Source organism: Stomoxys calcitrans, chromosome 5, assembly GCF_963082655.1.
Source record: "Stomoxys calcitrans chromosome 5, idStoCalc2.1, whole genome shotgun sequence".
NCBI lineage: Eukaryota > Metazoa > Arthropoda > Insecta > Diptera > Muscidae > Stomoxys > Stomoxys calcitrans.
In genome coordinates, this window is record NC_081556.1 from 117,890,998 (window position 1) to 117,913,617 (window position 22,620).

The following is a 22,620-nucleotide window of genomic DNA, read 5'->3' on the forward strand; positions in this document are numbered from 1 at the left end:
CCCGAACGGACATGTTTACCGATTGTGACAATATGGATATCAAATGAAAGGTATTTCAGAATAGAGTACGAATTTGTTATACAAATTTCACTCTTAGGTTTAGGGGGTCCCCCACCCCCAAAAAATCCCCAAGAGGACTCTTTCACCGCCTTGGGCAATATGGGTATCAAATAAAGGCTATTTGAGAGTAGAGTACGAAATTGGCATTAAAATGTTACCCTAAGCCTCGGGGGGCCCCCCACCCTCAAAACCACCACTCACCACGACACTTTAACCGATTAGAGTTTGGGCTCCCAGTGAAAATAGGGTACTACATTTTTTGATATTCGAAGGGGGGCTTACGCTCCCCATACCGCAATTTTCAAAAACGCCAAATCTCGGAGACGTAACGATTTAAGCGATATTTTGTATGTCACCTTATGGTACCCCAAAAACACGAAATTGTTAAAAAAGTTGGGGTCAAATAACCTGGGGGACGCCCCATCCCAAAACCCACCCGAACAGACATGTGCACCGATTGGGACAATATGGGTATCAAATGAAAGGTATTTAAGAGTAGAGTACGAATTTGGTACACAAATTTCACTCTTAAGTTTCGGGGGGGGTCCCCCACCTCCAAAAAACTCCCCAACAGGACTTTTTTTACCGCTTTGACCCTGGGTATCAAATGCAAGGTATTTACAAGTAGAATACAAATCTGACATAAAATTTTATATTTTTATACCATCGCGGTATAATCGTCGTCCCGATTAAACCGCGATGGTATGAGCTTCTCCCATCCTCAATCCATTCTCCCATCGCCTTAAGTCTCCTACTCGCAGTGGCTGGCCCAAACTTAATCTGTATGTCAATGGGTCGGATATCTAGGATAGTCTCCAGTGCTCTAGTGGACGTGAGTGATCCTCATCGCTCCGTCTGTGCCAAGACAACATGTTCTCTGAACCTGTTGTATGGTCCTTATGTTGCACATTTTCTCCATAGCAGTCCACCAACAGTCTCCACTGCGGGCTGGCTGGATTTTCTCAGAGTACTTGAAAGCGGGGAGCTCTTTTTCTTCTTCAGCATTTTAGCAGTGTAATGCTCTTCGGGAAATCTTAATCTTTTTTCAGCGTTCGTAGTAGTGCTTGGAATGTCAGTTCTATCCCTTCCAGCATACTGCACTTTCGCCCGAATACGCTACCGGTACATACTCCTCTGTTTCCTTTGTCGTGCACCGGATCGCTTTCTCGGTCTGCTTGTGAGCTTAGCCAACCAATCGCTCACTTCTGCCGTCATCGCGATGCCCTCATCTCTCGATTCGGCTGCGATGACTGTTTCATTGACACCGACGCTGTCTGAATCCGAGTCTGAAACACCACCTTTACTTAAAGGCTGGGGAAAAACTGTGCATCCCTCTGGTTTATCCGTCACTTTCTCATTAATTAGTCTGACGACTAGCTATGCGCTTGAAGCATTACTCTCGACTACAGGTGCCAAGGCGTGTGGGTGCCTATAGGAGGGGAGGACAACACGCTACGGTCTGACGCCACCACCGCAGATGTTGAGTCTTTGGAGTCCATTTCCAGCCTTCTCCAAACATCTAAACATTTTTTTTTTTGTAATAGGTAGTACCTATTCCGAGATACGGATATTTTTTTTTTCTTTGAGCGTGATGACATTATAAGTCGATCTAGCCATGTCCGTCCGTCCGTCTGTCTGTCGAAAGCTCGCTTACTTTCGAAGGAGTAAAGCTAGCCGCTCGAAATTTTGTATAAATACTTCTTATTAGTATAAGTCGGTTGGGATTGTAAATGGGCTATATCGGTCTATGTTTTGATATAGCTGCCATATAAACCGATCACGGAACTTGACTTCTTAAGCCAGTAGAAGGCGCAATTGTTATCCGATATGGCTGAAATTTTGCGTGAGGTGTTTTATTATGACTTCCAACAACTGTGCTGAGTATCGGTCCATAACCTGATATAGCTGCCATATAAACCGATCTTGGGTCTTGACTTCTTGAGCCTCTAGAGGGCGCAATTGTTATCTGATTTGGCTGAAATTTTGCACGTGGTCTTTTTGGTACCACTTCCAAAAACTGTGTTTAGTTCAAATCGGTTCATAACCTGATATACTTGCCATATAAACCGATCTGCCGACTAGACTTCTTGAGTTTCTAGGGGGCGCAGTTCTTATACGATTTCGCTAAAATGTTGCATGATGTGTTTTATTATGCCTTCCAACAACTGTGCTGAGTATGGTTCAAATCTGTCCATAACCTGATATAGCTGTCATATAAACCGCTCTGGGTCTTGACTTCTGGAGCTTCTAGAGGGCGTAATTCCTATCCGATTTGGTTGAAATTTTGCACAACGTGTTTTGATGTGACTTCCAATAACTGTGCTTTGTCTGCTTTAAATCGGTCCATATCCTAGTATAGCTGTCATATAACCCGATCTTGAATCTTGACTTCTTGAGGCACTAGAGGGCGTAATTATCCTCCGATTTGGAAGACATTTTGTACAACAGCTTCTTCCACGACCTTCAACATACTTGTCAAATATGGTCCGAATCGGTCTATAGCTAGATACAGCTCCCATATAAACCGATCTCTCTATTTTACTTCTTTAGCCCCTAAAGGGGGCAATTCTTACACGAATTGGCTGAAATTTTACACCATCACTTCTACCATGATCTCAAACATTCAATTCAATTATGGTAACTTGATATAGCTCCAAAAAAAATGAAAAAAAAATAAAATGTGAAATTTTAAGTAATTCTGTCTATTTTACGAATGGACTTGGAATTTCAAACTGCGCAATGATTGAAAATTTTCGATATTCGAAAAAATGAAGGAGTTACAGCGTTTTTGGCCTTAAAAACGACTTTGAATTTTTACTGAAAAAAAAATTGGTTTTTCCGATGTTTTTCATAGAAAACTTTACAGTAATGCTTTATTCAACCCCAATGTGGAAAGAGATTTTCTTCACAAATCTAACGGTGTAGGAAAAATTGTGAAGTTCGCAAAACTAAGGAAGTTACAGCATTTGCAAACTCAAGTTTGTCTTTTTTTTCAATTTTTGAATATCAATTATCCATTTTGAAGCAATCCTCTGAAGTTTTCAAGGATATAGAAAAGAGTATTGCTTCATCCAGCACCAGAACGGAAAGAGCGCTTCTTCACGAATCCAACGGTGTCCTCAGAATTTAGAAGTTCGCAAAACTTAGGCTGTTAGTGCAATTTCAAACTCGCCTAGATTTTTCACCTTTTTTCGGATGTAAATTATGCGATTTTGACTCTTTTTTTTGAAGCACGAACATAGGAGTTGCACTAAACCGAGTTTTTTGCCCTAATCTTCTATTCTGTATACTACACTCGAAAAATTTTTTCGCATCAAAAATTTAAAATTTTCATAAGGGGTTAGCCTTTCCAAAAAAATGCAAAAAAAATAAAATGTGAAATTTTAAGTAATTCTGTCTATTTTACCAATGGTCTTGGAATTTCCAACTGCGGAATGATTGAAAATTTTCGATATTCGAAAAAATGAAGGAGTTACAGCGTTTTGGCCTTAAAAACGACTTTGAATTTTTACTGAAAAAAAAAATTGGTTTTTGCGATGTTTTTCATAGAAAACTTTACAGTAATGCTTTATTCAACCCCAATGTGGAAAGAGATTTTCTTCACAAATCTAACGGTGTAGGAAAAATTGTGAAGTTCGCAAAGCTAAGGAAGTTACAGCATTTGCAATCTCAAGTTTGTCTTTTTTTTTAATTTTTGAATATCAAATATCCATTTTTAAAGCAATCCTCTGAAGTTTTCAAGGATATAGAAAAGAGTATTGCTTCATCCAGCACCAGAACGGAAAGAGCGCTTCTTCACGAATCCAACGGTGTCCTCAGAATTTAGAAGTTCGCAAAACTAAGGAAGTTACAGCATTTGCAAACTCAAGTTTGTGTTTTTTTTCAATTTTCGGATATCAATTATCCATTTTTGAAGCAATCCTCTGAAGTTTTCAAGGATATAGAAAAGAGTATTGCTTCCATTTTTGAAGCAATCCTCTGAAGTTTTCAAGGATATAGAAAAGAGTATTGCTTCATTCAGCACCAGAACGGAAAGGGCGCTTCTTCACGAATCCAACGGTGTCCTCAGAATTTGGAAGTTCGCAAAACTAAGGATGTTAGAGCAATTTCAAACTCGCCTAGATTTTTCACCTTTTTTCGGATGTAAATTATGCGATTTTGACTCTTTTTTTTGAAGCACGAACATAGGAGTTGCACTAAACCGAGTTTTTTGCCCTAATCTTCTATTCTGTATACTCAACTCGAAAAATTTTTTCGCATCAAAAATTTTAAATTTTCATAAGGGGTTAGCCTTTCCAAAAAAAATGCAAAAAAAATAAAATGTGAAATTTTAAGTAATTCTGTCTATTTTACGAATAGGATGTTAGAGCAATTTCAAACTAGCCTAGATTTTTCACCTTTTTTCGGATGTAAATTATGCGATTTTGACTCTTTTTTTTGAAGCACGAACATAGGAGTTGCACTAAACCGAGTTTTTTGCCCTAATCTTCTATTCTGTATACTACACTCGAAAAATTTTTTCGCATCAAAAATTTAAAATTTTCATAAGGGGTTAGCCTTTCCAAAAAAAATGCAAAAAAAATAAAATGTGAAATTTTAAGTAATTCTGTCTATTTTACGAATAGTCTTGGAATTTCGAACTGCGGAATGATTGAAAATTTTCGATATTCGAAAAAATGAAGGAGTTACAGCGTTTTTGGCCTTAAAAACGACTTTGAATTTTTACTGAAAAAAAAAATTGGTTTTTGCGATGTTTTTCATAGAAAACTTTACAGTAATGCTTTATTCAACCCCAATGTGGAAAGAGATTTTCTTCACAAATCTAACGGTGTAGGAAAAATTGTGAAGTTCGCAAAGCTAAGGAAGTTACAGCATTTGCAAACTCAAGTTTGTCTTTTTTTTTAATTTTTGAATATCAAATATCCATTTTTGAAGCAATCCTCTGAAGTTTTCAAGGATATAGAAAAGAGTATTGCTTCATTCAGCACCAGAACGGAAAGGGCGCTTCTTCACGAATCCAACGGTGTCCTCAGAATTTGGAAGTTCGCAAAACTAAGGATGTTAGAGCAATTTCAAACTCGCCTAGATTTTTCACCTTTTTTCGGATGTAAATTATGCGATTTTGACTCTTTTTTTTGAAGCACGAACATAGGAGTTGCACTAAACCGAGTGTTTTGCCCTAATCTTCTATTCTGTATACTCAACTCGAAAAATTTTTTCGCATCAAAAATTTTAAATTTTCATAAGGGGTTAGCCTTTCCAAAAAAAAATGCAAAAAAATAAAATGTGAAATTTTAAGTAATTATGTCTATTTTACGAATAGTCTTGGAATTTCCAACTGCGGAATGATTGAAAATTTTCGATATTCGAAAAAATGAAGGAGTTACAGCGTTTTTGGCCTTAAAAACGACTTTGAATTTTTACTGAAAAAAAATTGGTTTTTGCGATGTTTTTCATAGAAAACTTTACAGTAATGCTTTATTCAACCCCAATGTGGAAAGAGATTTTCTTCACAAATCTAACGGTGTAGGAAAAATTGTGAAGTTCGCAAAGCTAAGGAAGTTACAGCATTTGCAAACTCAAGTTTGTCTTTTTTTTTAATTTTTGAATATCAAATATCCATTTTTGAAGCAATCCTCTGAAGTTTTCAAGGATATAGAAAAGAGTATTGCTTCATTCAGCACCAGAACGGAAAGGGCGCTTCTTCACGAATCCAACGGTGTCCTCAGAATTTGGAAGTTCGCAAAACTAAGGATGTTAGAGCAATTTCAAACTCGCCTAGATTTTTCACCTTTTTTCGGATGTAAATTATGCGATTTTGACTCTTTTTTTTGAAGCACGAACATAGGAGTTGCACTAAACCGAGTGTTTTGCCCTAATCTTCTATTCTGTATACTCAACTCGAAAAATTTTTTCGCATCAAAAATTTTAAATTTTCATAAGGGGTTAGCCTTTCCAAAAAAAATGCAAAAAAATAAAATGTGAAATTTTAAGTAATTCTTTCTATTTTACGAATAGTCTTGGAATTTCCAACTGCGGAATGATTGAAAATTTTCGATATTCGAAAAAATGAAGGAGTTACAGCGTTTTTGGCCTTAAAAACGACTTTGAATTTTTACTGAAAAAAAAAAATTGGTTTTTGCGATGTTTTTCATAGAAAACTTTACAGTAATGCTTTATTCAAACCTAATGTGGAAAGAGATTTTCTTCACAAATCTAACAGTGTAGGAAAAATTGTGAAGTTCGCAAAGCTAAGGAAGTTACAGCATTTGCAAACTCAAGTTTGTCTTTTTTTTTCAATTTTTGAATATCAAATATCCATTTTTAAAGCAATCCTCTGAAGTTTTCAAGGATATAGAAAAGAGTATTGCTTCATCCAGCACCAGAACGGAAAGAGCGCTTCTTCACGAATCCAACGGTGTCCTCAGAATTTAGAAGTTCGCAAAACTAAGGAAGTTACAGCATTTGCAAACTCAAGTTTGTGTTTTTTTCAATTTTCGGATATCAATTATCCATTTTTGAAGCAATCCTCTGAAGTTTTCAAGGATATAGAAAAGAGTATTGCTTCATCCAGCACCAGAACGGAAAGAGCGCTTCTTCACGAATCCAACGGTGTCCTCAGAATTTAGAAGTTCGCAAAACTAAGGAAGTTACAGCATTTGCAAAACAAGTTTGTGTTTTTTCAATTTTCGGATATCAATTATCCATTTTTGAAGCAATCCTCTGAAGTTTTCAAGGATATAGAAAAGAGTATTGCTTCATCCAGCACCAGAACGGAAAGAGCGCTTCTTCACGAATCCAACGGTGTCCTCAGAATTTAGAAGTTCGCAAAACTAAGGATGTTAGAGCAATTTCAAACTCGCCTAGATTTTTCACCTTTTTTCGGATGTAAGTTATGCGATTTTGACTCTTTTTTTTGAAGCACGAACATAGGAGTTGCACTAAACCGAGTTTTTTGCCCTAATTTTCTATTCTGTATACTCAACTCGAAAAATTTTTTCGCATCAAAAATTTAAAATTTTCATAAGGGGTTAGCCTTTCCAAAAAAATGCAAAAAAAATAAAATGTGAAATTTTAAGTAATTCTGTCTATTTTACGAATAGTCTTGGAATTTCCAACTGCGGAATGATTGAAAATTTTCGATATTCGAAAAAATGAAGGAGTTACAGCGTTTTTGGCCTTAAAAACGAATTTGAATTTTTACTGAAAAAAAAAATTGGTTTTTGCGATGTTTTTCATAGAAAACTTTACAGCAATGCTTTATTCAACCCCAATGTGGAAAGAGATTTTCTTCACAAATCTAATGGTGTAGGAAAAATTGTGAAGTTCGCAAAGCTAAGGAAGTTACAGCATTTGCAAACTCAAGTTTGTCTTTTTTTTTCAATTTTTGAATATCAATAATTCGTTTTGAAGCAATCCTCTGAAGTTTTCAAGGATATAGAAAAGAGTATTGCTTCATCCAGTACCAGAACGGAAAGAGCGCTTCTTCACGAATCCAACGGTGTCCTCAGAATTTAGAAGTTCGCAAAACTAAGGAAGTTACAGCATTTGCAAACTCAAGTTTGTGTTTTTTTCAATTTTCGGATATCAATTATCCATTTTTGAAGCAATCCTCTGAAGTTTTCAAGGATATAGAAAAGAGTATTGCTTCATCCAGCACCAGAACGGAAAGAGCGCTTCTTCACGAATCCAACGGTGTCCTCAGAATTTAGAAGTTCGCAAAACTAAGGAAGTTACAGCATTTGCAAACTCAAGTTTGTGTTTTTTTTTAATTTTCGGATATCAATTATCCATTTTTGAAGCAATCCTCTGAAGTTTTCAAGGATATAGAAAAGAGTATTGCTTCATCCAGCGCCAGAACGGAAAGAGCGCTTCTTCACGAATCCAACGGTGTCCTCAGAATTTAGAAGTTCGCAAAACTAAGGATGTTAAAGCAATTTCAAACTCGCCTAGATTTTTCACCTTTTTTCGGATGTAAATTATGCGATTTTGACTCTTTTTTTTTTGAAGCACGAACATAGGAGTTGCACTAAACCGAGTTTTTTGCCCTAATCTTCTATTCTGTATACTCAACTCGAAAAATTTTTTCGCATCAAAAATTTAAAATTTTCATAAGGGGTTAGCCTTTCCAAAAAAAATGCAAAAAAAATAAAATGTGAAATTTTAAGTAATTCTGTCTATTTTACGAATAGTCTTGGAATTTCCAACTGCGGAATGATTGAAAATTTTCGATATTCGAAAAAATGAAGGAGTTACAGCGTTTTTGGCCTTAAAAACGAATTTGAATTTTTACTGAAAAAAAAAATTGGTTTTTGCGATTTTTTTCATAGAAAACTTTACAGTAATGCTTTATTCAACCCCAATGTGGAAAGAGATTTTCTTCACAAATCTAATGGTGTAGGAAAAATTGTGAAGTTCGCAAAGCTAAGGAAGTTACAGCATTTGCAAACTCAAGTTTGTCTTTTTTTTTCAATTTTTGAATATCAATAATTCGTTTTGAAGCAATCCTCTGAAGTTTTCAAGGATATAGAAAAGAGTATTGCTTCATCCAGCGCCAGAACGGAAAGAGCGCTTCTTCACGAATCCAACGGTGTCCTCAGAATTTAGAAGTTCGCAAAACTAAGGAAGTTACAGCATTTGCAAACTCAAGTTTGTGTTTTTTTCAATTTTCGGATATCAATTATCCATTTTTGAAGCAATCCTCTGAAGTTTTCAAGGATATAGAAAAGAGTATTGCTTCATCCAGCGCCAGAACGGAAAGAGCGCTTCTTCACGAATCCAACGGTGTCCTCAGAATTTAGAAGTTCGCAAAACTAAGGATGTTAGAGCAATTTCAAACTCGCCTAGATTTTTCACCTTTTTTCGGATGTAAATTATGCGATTTTGACTCTTTTTTTTTGAAGCACGAACATAGGAGTTGCACTAAACCGAGTTTTTTGCCATAATCTTCTATTCTGTATACTCAACTCGAAAAATTTTTTCGCATCAAAAATTTAAAATTTTCATAAGCCTTTCCAAAAAAAATGCAAAAAAAATAAAATGTGAAATTTTAAGTAATTCTGTCTATTTTACGAATAGTCTTGGAATTTCCAACTGCGGAATGATTGAAAATTTTCGATATTCGAAAAAATGAAGGAGTTACAGCGTTTTTGACCTTAAAAACGAATTTGAATTTTTACTGAAAAAAAAAATTGGTTTTTGCGATTTTTTTCATAGAAAACTTTACAGTAATGCTTTATTCAACCCCAATGTGGAAAGAGATTTTCTTCACAAATCTAACGGTGTAGGAAAAATTGTGAAGTTCGCAAAGCTAAGGAAGTTACAGCATTTGCAAACTCAAGTTTGTGTTTTTTTTTTTAAATTTTCGGATATCAATTATCCATTTTTGAAGCAATCCTCTGAAGTTTTCAAGGATATAGAAAAGAGTATTGCTTCATCCAGCACCAGAACGGAAAGAGCGCTTCTTCACGAATCCAACGGTGTCCTCAGAATTTAGAAGTTCGCAAAACTAAGGATGTTAGAGCAATTTCAAACTCGCCTTGATTTTTCACCTTTTTTCGGATGTAAATTATGCGATTTTGACTCTTTTTTTTTGAAGCACGAACATAGGAGTTGCACTAAACCGAGTTTTTTGCCCTAATCTTCTATTCTGTATACTCAACTCGAAAAATTTTTTCGCATCAAAAATTTTAAATTTTCATAAGGGGTTAGCCTTTCCAAAAAAAATGCAAAAAAAATGAAATGTGAAATTTTAAGTAATTCTGTCTATTTTACGAATAGTCTTGGAATTTCCAACTGCGGAATGATTGAAAATTTTCGATATTCGAAAAAATGAAGGAGCTACAGCGTTTTTGGCCTTAAAAACGACTTTGAATTTTTACTGAAAAAAAAAATTGGTTTTTGCGATGTTTTTCATAGAAAACTTTACAGTAATGCTTTATTCAACCCCAATGTGGAAAGAGATTTTCTTCACAAATCTAACGGTGTAGGAAAAATTGTGAAGTTCGCAAAGCTAAGGAAGTTACAGCATTTGCAAACTCAAGTTTGTGTTTTTTTCAATTTTCGGATATCAATTATCCATTTTTGAAGCAATCCTCTGAAGTTTTCAAGGATATAGAAAAGAGTATTGCTTCATCCAGCACCAGAACGGAAAGAGCGCTTCTTCACGAATCCAACGGTGTCCTCAGAATTTAGAAGTTCGCAAAACTAAGGATGTTAGAGCAATTTCAAACTCGCCTAGATTTTTCACCTTTTTTCGGATGTAAATTATGCGATTTTGACTCTTTTTTTTGAAGCACGAACATAGGAGTTGCACTAAACCGAGTTTTTTGCCCTAATCTTCTATTCTGTATACTCAACTCGAAAAATTTTTTCGCATCAAAATTTTTAAATTTTCATAAGGGGTTAGCCTTTCCAAAAAAAATGCAAAAAAAATAAAATGTGAAATTTTAAGTAATTCTGTCTATTTTACGAATAGTCTTGGAATTTCCAACTGCGGAATGATTGAAAATTTTCGATATTCGAAAAAATGAAGGAGTTACAGCGTTTTTGGCCTTAAAAACGACTTTGAATTTTTACTGAAAAAAAAAAATTGGTTTTTGCGATGTTTTTCATAGAAAACTTTACAGTAATGCTTTATTCAACCCCAATGTGGAAAGAGATTTTCTTCACAAATCTAACGGTGTAGGAAAAATTGTGAAGTTCGCAAAGCTAAGGAAGTTACAGCATTTGCAAACTCAAGTTTGTCTTTTTTTTTAATTTTTGAATATCAAATATCCATTTTTGAAGCAATCCTCTGAAGTTTTCAAGGATATAGAAAAGAGTATTGCTTCATTCAGCACCAGAACGGAAAGGGCGCTTCTTCACGAATCCAACGGTGTCCTCAGAATTTGGAAGTTCGCAAAACTAAGGATGTTAGAGCAATTTCAAACTCGCCTAGATTTTTCACCTTTTTTCGGATGTCAATTATGCGATTTTGACTCTTTTTTTTTTGAAGCACGAACATAGGAGTTGCACTAAACCGAGTTTTTTGCCCTAATCTTCTATTCTGTATACTCAACTCGAAAAATTTTTTCGCATCAAAAATCGAAAATTTTCATAAGGGGTTAGCCTTTCCAAAAAAATGCAAAAAAAATAAAATGTGGAATTTTAAGTAATTCTGTCTATTTTACGAATAGTCTTGGAATTTCCAACTGCGGAATGATTGAAAATTTTCGATATTCGAAAAAATGAAGGAGTTACAGCGTTTTGGCCTTAAAAACGACTTTGAATTTTTACTGAAAAAAAAAATTGGTTTTTGCGATGTTTTTCATAGAAAACTTTACAGTAATGCTTTATTCAACCCCAATGTGGAAAGAGATTTTCTTCACAAATCTAACGGTGTAGGAAAAATTGTGAAGTTCGCAAAGCTAAGGAAGTTGCAGCATTTGCAAACTCAAGTTTGTCTTTTTTTCAATTTTTGAATATCAAATATCTATTTTTGAAGCAATCCTCTGAAGTTTTCAAGGATATAGAAAAGAGTATTGCTTCATCCAGCACCAGAACGGAAAGAGCGCTTCTTCACGAATCCAACGGTGTCCTCAGAATTTAGAAGTTCTCAAAACTAAGGGTGTTAGAGCAATTTCAAACTCGCCTAGATTTTTCACCTTTTTTCGGATGTAAATTATGCGATTTTGACTCTTTTTTTTTGAAGCACGAACATAGGAGTTGCACTAAACCGAGTTTTTTGCCCTAATCTTCTATTCTGTATACTCAACTCGAAAAATTTTTTCGCATCAAAAATTTAAAATTTTCATAAGGGGTTAGCCTTTCCAAAAAAAATGCAAAAAAAATAAAATGTGAAATTTTAAGTAATTCTGTCTATTTTACGAATAGTCTTGGAATTTCCAACTGCGGAATGATTGAAAATTTTCGATATTCGAAAAAATGAAGGAGTTACAGCGTTTTTGGCCTTAAAAACGAATTTGAATTTTTACTGAAAAAAAAAATTGGTTTTTGCGATGTTTTTCATAGAAAACTTTACAGCAATGCTTTATTCAACCCCAATGTGGAAAGAGATTTTCTTCACAAATCTAATGGTGTAGGAAAAATTGTGAAGTTCGCAAAGCTAAGGAAGTTACAGCATTTGCAAACTCAAGTTTGTCTTTTTTTTTCAATTTTTGAATATCAATAATTCGTTATGAAGCAATCCTCCGAAGTTTTCAAGGATATAGAAAAGAGTATTGCTTCATCCAGCGCCAGAACGGAAAGAGCGCTTCTTCACGAATCCAACGGTGTCCTCAGAATTTAGAAGTTCGCAAAACTAAGGAAGTTACAGCATTTGCAAACTCAAGTTTGTGTTTTTTTCAATTTTCGGATATCAATTATCCATTTTTGAAGCAATCCTCTGAAGTTTTCAAGGATATAGAAAAGAGTATTGCTTCATCCAGCACCAGAACGGAAAGAGCGCTTCTTCACAAATCCAACGGTGTCCTCAGAATTTAGAAGTTCGCAAAACTAAGGAAGTTACAGCATTTGCAAACTCAAGTTTGTGTTTTTTTTAATTTTCGGATATCAATTATCCATTTTTGAAGCAATCCTCTGAAGTTTTCAAGGATATAGAAAAGAGTATTGCTTCATCCAGCACCAGAACGGAAAGAGCGCTTCTTCACGAATCCAACGGTGTCCTCAGAATTTAGAAGTTCTCAAAACTAAGGATGTTAGAGCAATTTCAAACTCGCCTAGATTTTTCACCTTTTTTCGGATGTAAATTATGCGATTTTGACTCTTTTTTTTTTGAAGCACGAACATAGGAGTTGCACTTAACCGAGTTTTTTGCCCTAATCTTCTATTCTGTATACTCAACTCGAAAAATTTTTTCGCATCAAAAATCGAAAATTTTCATAAGGGGTTAGCCTTTCCAAAAAAATGCAAAAAAAAATAAAATATGAAATTTTAATTAATTCTGTCTATTTTACGAATAGTCTTGGAATTTCCAACTGCGGAATGATTGAAAATTTTCGATATTCGAAAAAATGAAGGAGTTACAGCGTTTTGGCCTTAAAAACTACTTTGAATTTTTACTGAAAAAAAAAATTGGTTTTTGCGATGTTTTTCATAGAAAACTTTACAGCAATGCTTTATTCAACCCCAATGTGGAAAGAGATTTTCTTCACAAATCTAATGGTGTAGGAAAAATTGTGAAGTTCGCAAAGCTAAGGAAGTTACAGCATTTGCAAACTCAAGTTTGTCTTTTTTTCAATTTTTGAATATCAAATATCCATTTTTAAAGCAATCCTCTGAAGTTTTCAAGGATATAGAAAAGAGTATTGCTTCATCCAGCACCAGAACGGAAAGAGCGCTTCTTCACGAATCCAACGGTGTCCTCAGAATTTAGAAGTTCGCAAAACTAAGGAAGTTACAGCATTTGCAAACTCAAGTTTGTGTTTTTTTCAATTTTCGGATATCAATTATCCATTTTTGAAGCAATCCTCTGAAGTTTTCAAGGATATAGAAAAGAGTATTGCTTCATCCAGCACCAGAACGGAAAGAGCGCTTCTTCACGAATCCAACGGTGTCCTCAGAATTTAGAAGTTCGCAAAACTAAGGAAGTTACAGCATTTGCAAACTCAAGTTTGTGTTTTTTTTTAATTTTCGGATATCAATTATCCATTTTTGAAGCAATCCTCTGAAGTTTTCAAGGATATAGAAAAGAGTATTGCTTCATCCAGCGCCAGAACGGAAAGAGCGCTTCTTCACGAATCCAACGGTGTCCTCAGAATTTAGAAGTTCGCAAAACTAAGGATGTTAAAGCAATTTCAAACTCGCCTAGATTTTTCACCTTTTTTCGGATGTAAATTATGCGATTTTGACTCTTTGTTTTTTGAAGCACGAACATAGGAGTTGCACTAAACCGAGTTTTTTGCCCTAATCTTCTATTCTGTATACTCAACTCGAAAAATTTTTTCGCATCAAAAATTTAAAATTTTCATAAGGGGTTAGCCTTTCCAAAAAAAATGCAAAAAAAATAAAATGTGAAATTTTAAGTAATTCTGTCTATTTTACGAATAGTCTTGGAATTTCCAACTGCGGAATGATTGAAAATTTTCGATATTCGAAAAAATGAAGGAGTTACAGCGTTTTTGGCCTTAAAAACGAATTTGAATTTTTACTGAAAAAAAAATTGGTTTTTGCGATGTTTTTCATAGAAAACTTTACAGCAATGCTTTATTCAACCCCAATGTGGAAAGAGATTTTCTTCACAAATCTAATGGTGTAGGAAAAATTGTGAAGTTCGCAAAGCTAAGGAAGTTACAGCATTTGCAAACTCAAGTTTGTCTTTTTTTCAATTTTTGAATATCAAATATCCATTTTTGAAGCAATCCTCTGAAGTTTTCAAGGATATAGAAAAGAGTATTGCTTCATCCAGCACCAGAACGGAAAGAGCGCTTCTTCACGAATCCAACGGTGTCCTCAGAATTTAGAAGTTCGCAAAACTAAGGATGTTAGAGCAATTTCAAACTCGCCTAGATTTTTCACCTTCGGATGTAAATTATGCGATTTTGACTCTTTTTTTTTGAAGCACGAACATAGGAGTTGCACTAAACCGAATTTTTTGCCCTAATCTTCTATTCTGTATACTCAACTCGAAAAATGTTTTCGCATCAAAAATTTAAAATTTTCATAAGGGGTTAGCCTTTCCAAAAAAAATGCAAAAAAAATAAAATGTGAAATTTTAAGTAATTCTGTCTATTTTACCAATGGTCTTGGAATTTCGAACTGCGGAATGATTGAAAATTTTCGATATTCGAAAAAATTAAGGAGTTACAGCGTTTTTGGCCTTAAAAACGACTTTGAATTTTTACTGAAAAAAAAAATTGGTTTTTGCGATGTTTTTCATAGAAAACTTTACAGTAATGCTTTATTCAACCCCAATGTGGAAAGAGATTTTCTTCACAAATCTAACGGTGTAGGAAAAATTGTGAAGTTCGCAAAGCTAAGGAAGTTACAGCATTTGCAAACTCAAGTTTGTGTTTTTTTTTTTAAATTTTCGGATATCAATTATCCATTTTTGAAGCAATCCTCTGAAGTTTTCAAGGATATAGAAAAGAGTATTGCTTCATCCAGCACCAGAACGGAAAGAGCGCTTCTTCACGAATCCAACGGTGTCCTCAGAATTAAGAAGTTCGCAAAACTAAGGATGTTAGAGCAATTTCAAACTCGCCTAGATTTTTCACCTTTTTTCGGATGTAAATTATGCGATTTTGACTCTTTTTTTTTGAAGCACGAACATAGGAGTTGCACTGAACCGAGTTTTTTGCCCTAATCTTCTATTCTGTATACTCAACTCGAAAAATTTTTTCGCATCAAAAATTTTAAATTTTCATAAGGGGTTAGCCTTTCCAAAAAAAATGCAAAAAAAATGAAATGTGAAATTTTAAGTAATTCTGTCTATTTTACGAATAGTCTTGGAATTTCCAACTGCGGAATGATTGAAAATTTTCGATATTCGAAAAAATGAAGGAGCTACAGCGTTTTTGGCCTTAAAAACGACTTTGAATTTTTACTGAAAAAAAAAATTGGTTTTTGCGATGTTTTTCATAGAAAACTTTACAGTAATGCTTTATTCAACCCCAATGTGGAAAGAGATTTTCTTCACAAATCTAACGGTGTAGGAAAAATTGTGAAGTTCGCAAAGCTAAGGAAGTTACAGCATTTGCAAACTCAAGTTTGTGTTTTTTTCAATTTTCGGATATCAATTATCCATTTTTGAAGCAATCCTCTGAAGTTTTCAAGGATACAGAAAAGAGTATGGCTTCATCCAGCACCAGTACGGAAAGAGCGCTTCTTCACGAATGCAACGCTTTAGAAGTTCGCAAAACTAAGGATGTTACAGAAATTTCAAACTCAACTTGATTTGATTTGAAAAATGTGAATTTTTTCGGATGTAAATTATGCGTCTTTGAGCTTGTTTTTTGAAGCACGAATTTAGGTTTTTGGGGTCAAATTAAGAGTTTTGCCTTTCGGTATAAAAAGAGGGAGAATTAGGTGTTTAAATTCAATGTTTTTGTAATTGTTTATTGTATTTGTTGTTCATTTAATATTTTAAGATTTCATTAGATACAAGCAGCCAGTAGAATTGAATAATTAATTGTAGTTAGCTTTAGTTAAAAAATTGTAGGTATAGAATTAATTATTTTATTTTAATTAGGGTAAGTAGAACAATGCATTTTTTAGTTTAAGTAGCCAAATTTAGAATTTAATAAGAAAAAAAATTTAGCTTAATTTTAATGCCAGGGAATTGTGCAATATTAGGTTAGAGTTACTGTCTTTCCCATCTCATGGGTCTCAACTTTCCTCATATGCGCTAACTCTAAGTATTCTAGAATGGCTGAATACGATGGTATTACGCCATGGCTTTGTTCCTTGAATTATCTAGTTCAGTACAATTCCTCAAGGGTAGTGTCACCATATATCTTCCGTCGCTATAACGGCGAGTTGTGTTCTTGAAATTTGTTTCGCAAAATTGATCCTCACTGGACCTCAAAATCTTTTTGGGGTTTCCTCAACCTCCCCAAAATGTGTCTACCGTGATGAACGAATATGTTGAAAGCGGCAGCACTTGTCCAAGGTCGTGCTCCGCCTCGTTGATGTGTGTGGGTTGTGGGGTATTGGGTCTCGTTGCCTTTACGTAATAAACTGTGATGACGTAAATTACACTTCCTACAACTGTAACGACTCTTGCATTCCCTAACTCAGAGATCTGGAGAAGGGCAATTATAACAAAAGTGATTGGTTTTGACTATGTGTATTCTATCATTGGGTGCTTTTTGTTTCATTCTCGCATAAAGTGGTTGTCCTTGCAAAGTTGGCAACCTGTTTCTATGTTCCTGGGGCCAGGTGATGATTCGTTTGATTAGAAATCGCCTCTAGTGTCTGATCCCTTGAATTTCTGTGATGTGTTAGTTTGGAAACTATTAATCCTCCTCTCCCTTCTATCAAATTCAGATCTAGGCTGACTGGGTTTTAAAAACTGGGGCTTAATATGTCCTACCGAATCTAATATTTTACATTTGTGTGTTAAAAATTCATTCAATTAAGCTAAGCTACTCTAAAATTCTTCCGGAAATGTTCTAGGTAATTTTGTTGAAACTATGTGAACTAAAATTGGATTCCCCTTTCCCATTTTAACATAAAGTGTCTCCAAAGTTTGGGTGCAACCAATAATTGTGAGTTGTAGCCTTTGTACTGATGCGGTGGATTCAACCGAAACTGCGGGTAAATTAAAAAGGGTCTTGAGTTGTTCATTTACTTGCATACGTTTGTTTTCATATATATTTTCTAAGTTTTTCCATGCTATATCAAAACCTTCATTAGTTATTGGAACGTTGCTTATTATTTCGCGGGCTTCTCCTGAAGTTTTCTGGGTCAAGTGGAATAATCTTTCAACTTTACTTAATCTTGAATTGTTTATGTGTCTTAGGGCGGTAATCTCAAAGCTGGTGAGAATTCATTTGTGTCTCGTTGCTTTTAGGAAAACAAAGGATAAAAGAAAAGAATTGCTTTAACATTGGAGCTATGTCATGTTATGGTCTGAATGTTGGAGACCATAGTAAAAGCCATTGTATAAAATTTCAGCCAACTCGAGTAAGAATTGTGCCCCTTAGGGTCTCAAGAAGAAATGTAGAGACATCGGTTTATATGGGAGCTATATCAGGCTATGGACTGATTCGGACCATATTTGACACGCATGTTGAAGGTCATGGCTCAAGAAGTCAAGACCCGAGATCGGTTTATATGGCAGCTATATCAGGTTATAGACCTATTTCAACCATACTCAGCACAGTTTTGAGAAGTCATAACAAAACACTTTATGCTAAATTTCAGCCAAATTGGAGAAAAATTGTGCCCTCTAGTGGCTCAAGAAATCAAGACCCGAGATCGGTTTATATGGCAGCTATACCAAAACATGAACCGATATGGCCCATTTACAATCCCAACCGATCTACACAAATAAGAAGTATTTGTACAAAATTTCAAGCGGCTGGCTTAATTCCTTCCAAAGTTAGCGTGCTTTTGACAGACAGACGGAGGGACGAACAGACGGACGAAAGAACGGAAAGACGGACGGACATGGCTAAATCGACTTCAAATTTCATGACGAAGAAGAATATATATACTTTATGGGGTTTTAGTCGAATATTTCGAGGAGTTACAAACAGAATGACGAAATTATTAAACCCCCATCCTATGGTGCAGGGTATAAAAATCCGACGACCTTTCTAGCTATTCACAATCATAAAAACAATATTAATTTTTTCCTTTTTTGAAAAAATAAATGTATGTGTGATAAAGGGTGATTTTTTTGAGGTTAGGATTTTCATGCATTAGTATTTGACAGATCACGTGGGATTTCAGACATGGTGTCAAAGAGAAAGATGCTCAGTATGCTTTGACATTTCATCATGAATAGACTTACTAACGAGCAACGCTTGCAAATCATTGAATTTTATTACCAAAATCAGTGTTCGGTTCGAAATGTGTTCATTCACCGTAACGTTGCGTCCAACAGCATCTTTGAAAAAATACGGTCCAATGATTCCACCAGCGTACAAACCACACCAAACAGTGCATTTTTCGGGATGCATGGGCAGTTCTTGAACGGCTTCTGGTTGCTCTTCACTCCAAATGCGGCAATTTTGCTTATTTACGTAGCCATTCAACCAGAAATGAGCCTCATCGCTGAACGGTGAATGAACACATTTCGAACCGAAATTGTGAGTTGAACGATAAATTGTTCAATTTTCCAATTAGCACAAAGAAACTTTCAACAATTTTCACGATTTTTTTGGTTTTTTTTAAACACTTTTTTCTTTTTCTTTTTACTGTTGGATCACTGGTAATGTGTTGTTGCAAAATTCTTTTTATGTTTCGGTCACTGGGTCTTTTCTTTTTTGTTTCCACAGAAATTTTGTTAAACTTTTATTTTTTAATAATTAAAAAAAAAACACACTTATTCGGTTCGCAATGGACCAAATGTTTGGGATCAATTTAAGGGTTTTGCCTTTCGGAATAAAAAGAGGGAAAATAAGGTGTTTTAACTCAATGTTGTTGTAATTGTTTATTGTATTTGTTGTTCATTCAATGTTTTAAGATTTCATTAGATACAAGTAGCCAGTAGAATTGGAATTTTGGAGGTGTTGTTAGTGTCCCGCACTTTTGATTGTTGTTTATTTCTGTGTTGAGTCGTGTTGTGGGTCGCTTTTAGAATTTGGTGCTTGAGTCTGTTGTTCTTGTGTCAATTGTGTCTGAAATGTGAAATATATCAGTTCTCTGTTTCAAAATTTCTTGTTTCAATTTTCACTTTAGTTATATATGTATGTATGCATGTTCACTCGTTGTTCATTTCGAGGGGGGAAAGAGTACGATACACGGGTTTAAGGTTTCAAACGAGACTGATCGTTTTCTAGTTGTTGATTGTCACATAGACCCCGCGAAAACGGAGTAACGATGAGAAACGGATTTGCACTAAACCACGTGTTTTGCGCTAAACTTCTATTCTGTATACTCAACTCAAAAAATTTTTTCGCATCAAAAATTGAAAATTTCACAAAAAATTCAAAAAAAAAAAAAAAAATAAAATGAAATTTTAAGTAATTCTGTCTATATTACGAATGGTCTTGAAATTTCGAACTGCGCAATGATTGAAAATTTTCGATATGCGAAAAAATTAAGGAGTTACAGCGTTTTTGGCCTTAAAAACGACTTTGAATTTTTACTGAAAAAAAAATTGGTTTTTGCGATGTTTTTCATAGAAAACTTTACAGTAATGCTTTATTCAACCCCAATGTGGAAAGATTTTCTTCACAAATCTAACGGTGTAGGAAAAACTGTGAAGTTCGCAAAGATAAGGAAGTTACAGCATTTGCAAACTCAAGTTTGTCTTTTTTTCAATTTTTGAATATCAATTATCCATTTTTGAAGCAATCCTCTGAAGTTTTCAAGGATATAGAAAAGAGTATTGCTTCATCCAGCACCAGAACGGAAAGAGCGATTCTTCACGAATCCAACGGTGTCCTCAGAATTTAGAAGTTCGCAAAACTAAGGAAGTTACAGCATTTGAAAATTCAAGTTTGTGTTTTTTTCAATTTTCGGATATCAATTATCCATTTTTGAAGCAATCCTCTGAAGTTTTCAAGGATATAGAAAAGAGTATTGCTTCATCCAGCACCAGAACGGAAAGAGCGCTTCTTCACGAATCCAACGGTGTCCTCAGAATTTAGAAGTTCGCAAAACTAAGGATGTTAGAGCAACTTCAAACTCACCTAGATTTTTCACCTTTTTTCGGATGTAAATTATGCGATTTTGACCCTTTTTTTTGAAGCACAAACATAAGAGTTGCACTAAACCGAGTTTTTTGCCCTAATCTTCTATTCTGTATACTCAACTCGAAAATTTTTTTCGCATCAAAAATCGAAAATTTTCATAAGGGGTTAGCCTTTCCAAAAAAAATGCAAAAAAAATAAAATGTGAAATTTTAAGTAATTCTGTCTATTTTACGAATGGACTTGGAATTTCGAACTGCGCAATGATTGAAAAATTTTCGATATTCGAAAAAATGAACGAGTTACAGCATTTTTGGCCTTAAAAACGACTTTGAATTTTTACTGAAAAAAAAATTGGTTTTTGCGATGTTTTTCATAGAAAACTTTACAGTAATGCTTTATTCAACCCCAATGTGGAAAGAGATTTTCTTCACAAATCTAACGGTGTAAGAAAAACTGTGAAGTTCGCAAAGATAAGGAAGTTACAGCATTTGCAAACTCAAGTTTGTCTTTTTTTTAATTTTTGAATATCAAATATCCATTTTTGAAGCAATCCTCTGAAGTTTTCAAGGATATAGAAAAGAGTATTGCTTCATCCAGCACCAGAACGGAAAGAGCGCTTCTTCACGAATCCAACGGTGTCCTCAGAACTTAGAAGTTCGCAAAACTAAGGAAGTTACAGCATTTGCAAACTCAAGTTTGTGTTTTTTTCAATTTTCGGATATCAATTATCCATTTTTGAAGCACTCCTCTGAAGTTTTCAAGGATATAGAAAAGAGTATTGCTTCATCCAGCACCAGAACGGAAAGAGCGCTTCTTCACGAATCCAACGGTGTCCTCAGAATTTAGAAGTTCGCAAAACTAAGGATGTTAGAGCAACTTCAAACTCACCTAGATTTTTCACCTTTTTTCGGATGTAAATTATGCGATTTTGACCCTTTTTTTTTAAGCACAAACATAAGAGTTGCACTAAACCGAGTTTTTTGCCCTAATCTTCTATTCTGTATACTCAACTCGAAAAATTTTTTCGCATCAAAAATCGAAAATTTTCATAAGGGGTTAGCCTTTCCAAAAAAAATGCAAAAAAAATAAAATGTGAAATTTTAAGTAATTCTGTCTATTTTACGAATGGACTTGGAATTTCGAACTGCGGAATGATTGAAAATTTTCGATATTCGAAAAAATGAAGGAGTTACAGCATTTTTGGCCTTAAAAACGACTTTGAATTTTTACTGAAAAAATAATTGGTTTTTGCGATGTTTTTCATAGAGAACTTTACAGTAATGCTTTATTCAAACTGTGAAGTTCGCAAAGCTAAGGAAGTTACAGCATTTGCAAACTCAAGTTTGTTTGTACATTTCGATTAAATCAGAAGTTGAGCTAGAAAATGCTGTAGAAATGCTGTTTACAAAGCTGATACATGAGTACGCAGTTTTGTCAACACCACAAAGTGAGACCAAAAATCATGCTAAGTTTTCTTCTCCATTTGAAATGAAGAAATTAATTAAACAAAAGCGGTGACTACGTAAAATTTGGCAAGTAACAAGATCTCCAGCGGACAAAAAGATATTAAATAAAGCAACAAGTTTTCTCAAAACTAAACTTAGAGAATACAAGAATAATTCTGTAAACTACTTTCTACGTCATCTAGACAGATCGGACAACACTGATTACAGCTTGTGGAAAGAAACGAAATATCTTAAAACGCCTCAAAAAAGAAATGTGGCCCTTAAAGATACATGTGGTTCGTGGTGAAAAACGGATAAAAGTAAAGTAAAAGCATTTAAAGAACTACTTGAAGAAACATTTACGCCGTTCTCAATGTGTAACACTGCACACGAAAATGACATTCAGAACTTTTTAGATGTTCCCTGTCAGATGTTTAGACCAATCAAAGTTTTTACGGTAAATAAAGTTCAAAATGAATTGAAAAAACTAAATACCAAAAAATTTTGAGGATATGACCTTGTTGATGGGAAAGTGTTTAAAGCATTACCAAAAAAAAGGCATAATTTATTTAACTGTACTTTTTAATACTGCATTACGACTAAGCTGTGTTTCTATCCAATGGAAACTTGCTCAAATTATTAGGATTCTTAAGCCAGACAAACCTGAAAATTCCGGTTTGTCCTATAGGCCCATAAGCTTGTTACCAATAATTTCTAAAATATTTTGAACAAACTAAATTCTCATTCCCAACCATCAATTTGGATTTCGGCAAGGCCATGGTACCTCGGAACAATGCCACAGAATAGTT